Genomic DNA, 3,186 nt, shown 5'->3' with positions numbered 1-3,186 from the left:
AATTTCATCTGACAAGTAAAATTAAATGTAATACTACACCCAATGTAGTACTACCCAATAAAATAGATCAAACATGAAGACGTTAAAACAAGCAATGAAACTTAGAATAACACCAAAAAGTGAAAGATATCAAATGATCATGGGCAGGAACACTTAAAATTGTTAACATATCAACACTACCCAAAGAAATCTACAGTTTCTGTCCCATCCCTAAAAAATTCCTAATTTCTTTTTTTCATGAATGCCATTTTTATTTTATATTTTTATTTACTCATATTCGTTTTACATCAAAGTAGAGAATATTTTGATTTATTCATAAAACATGGAATACATCTTATTCTAATTAAGATCCCAGTCTTGTTGTACATGATGCAGAGATTATTCATTGCAAAAATTTAAAATTTCATCCTAAAATGATAGGAAATGTGAAAGCAACCAACTTTTGAAACATTTTGAACAAGAACAAAAAAAAATCACATAAATTCTCAAGTGATTTCTGACCACAGCATTCCATGGAAATGGACAATCTTTCAACAAACACTGTTGAGAAAATTGAATAGATAGCCACACACCAAACAAGAAAGCTGGGCCCTTATCTGACACCATGGATAAAAAGTAACTCAACATAAATAGAGGACCTAGATGTAAGATCTGAAACTTTAAAACTCATAATACACAAGAGAAAAAGCCCATGACAAGGGAATGTGACAGTGACTTTTTGAACAGAACACCAAAAGGAAGAAACAAACTGAACTACATCAACACCAAAACTTTGATTCATCAATGGACACAGTCATTAGTGAAAAGATGACTCACTAAATGCAAGAAAGCATGTGAAAATTATATTTCTGATTAGAATTAAGATCTATGATATAAATAGCCCTTATACCTCAACAATAAGAAAACAACAACCCAATAGTAAAATGGGCAAAGGACTTCCACAGATGTTTGTCCAAAGAAGATATGCAAATGGCTGAGAAGCACATGGGAAGATGTTCAATACCAATAATCAGTGGAGAAATCAAAATCACAATGAGATCCAGCTTCACACTCATGATGAAAGAGAAAGAAACAAAAAACACAAAAATCCCTGATTGGTTCCCATCCACCAACCCAGGAGCCAAGAGGCACAAGCACCCACCACCACAAATAAAACAGAAAACACCAGTGCTTCTGAGAATGAGATGGAGCTGGAATCCTGGTTAGAATGCAAAGTAGTTCAGGCTCCATGGGAAAGTGATGGGTTGTTCCTCAAATTATCAAAAGGATCATTCAAATGACCCTTCAATTCTAATTCTTTTGAAGAGATATTTATATGTTAATAATTACTCCAAAATTATTCATTATACTAAAGGGTCCATTGAGAAAGAATTTTTTTTTAATTTTTAGCTGTGAATTATGGTTATACAAAAGCATGGAATATAGTTTGTTCCAAGTCAGTCTCCAGAACTTGCCCTTTCCCTCCCCTCCTCCCTGACCCTGTTTCCTTTCTTCTTCTATACTGGTGTTCCATCCATGTATTTATTGTTTTCTTAACTTGTACTTTACAGATATGCATAAAGATAAAACTCACTGTGGTCTCTTCTTATATGTATATAGGATAGTTTGGTCAATTTCAATCTACAATTTTGCCCTTTTCCTATCCCAAGGAAGAATGTTTTACATGTAGCACACGATGAAATATTATTTGTCTAGAAAACAAAGGAAATCATGGCTGATAGTAGATCAGGGATGGACCTTGAGAACACATACTGTATGATCCTAATTATATGAAGTACAGTACACAGAGTAATTAAAATAATACAAAAAGGAGAATGGTAGCTTCTTAGGGCATGAGGGAAATTGATGATTACTGTCTAACAAATGAACTTCAATTTTGCAAGATGAGAAAAGTTCTGTGGTTGCATGCTGGTTTCAGAAGAATAGAAAAATAAATGCAATAAACACCACTGATGTGCCTTCCCAAATAGTGGACATGGCAAAACTTTGCTGTGTGTATTTGAAAATGTATATAAAATTAAACTCCTTCTACTTATTTCCACACAAATAAAAACCAAGGAAATTCTCCACTAGTAGAAACTGATCAGAAGGAAGTTCTCCATGAGTAGAAATGTGAAGGGATCATTCAGATTGAAAGGAAGAATCACTCACTTGGTCATGCCAAGAAATAAAGAATACAAAGAGTAGCTCCTCAGGAAAATTTAAAGCAAGTATCATACAATCAGTTCTTAATTCCTCTCCTAATCTGACTGAGGTGCAGTGGTGTAATAATTATAGAGCTTGTGATGTTGCCAGAGCATGCACACCATGAGGCCAGTCATGTGCACATATGGGCCAAGGACACCACCAGGCTTGGAGGGTCCTGGGGAGACTTGTGCTTAGGGTCTCTGTCTTTGTCTTGGCAGAGAAAAATGCAAGCGAGGAGGCAAAAGGTAGACCACAAACAAATCTCTCAACAATTGTCTTTGGATCTGTGAAAGTCCTGGCAGTTTCCTTCCAGAGTCAGTCCCTTTGAGCCACAATGGCCATACCTCACATCTTGGAGGAAAAGCTCCCCCCACCACTCCTGAGGAGCCACCCCTGATTAGCTTCCATCCACCAGCCCAGGATCCAAGAGGCACATCCACCCACCACCACAACTAATGTAGACAGATGTCAGATGAGAATGAGAAAGCAGAAATCACTGTTGGAGCTCCAGATCAACAGAAACAAGCATCAGTGCACATGGAAAAGGCTCATCATCACCAATGTGTTCCTGCCACCCCTTACAGCCACAGATGGACACAAATGCCACCCAGCCACAGAGACCTGTGAACACCCCTTGCTGAGGCATGTACATGTGAAGATGCACACTCATTACAACCCCTTCTGCCACAGATATCATTGAAACACCTCACATATGGAAACAGGTGCATGACCCATAACTCACTGCCATCCCACCAAAAACACAGATGCATAAATCACCCTTATCCCTGATTTCCCTGAATACACACACCACCACTTCCTTTCTAAAAAAAATATATACTCTATACATACCCACAAATACACATGCCTGTTATCACCCAGGTACTGACGGACATGCAACTATAATGTACACTTTTCCAAATGCAGGCTTATACATTCCTATATATTCTACACTTCCTGAATACATGCACATGATATCACCAAACACTGAGTATGCACGCA

Source organism: Callospermophilus lateralis, chromosome 11, assembly GCF_048772815.1.
Source record: "Callospermophilus lateralis isolate mCalLat2 chromosome 11, mCalLat2.hap1, whole genome shotgun sequence".
Lineage (NCBI taxonomy): Eukaryota > Metazoa > Chordata > Mammalia > Rodentia > Sciuridae > Callospermophilus > Callospermophilus lateralis.
This window is presented reverse-complemented; position numbering follows the sequence as displayed.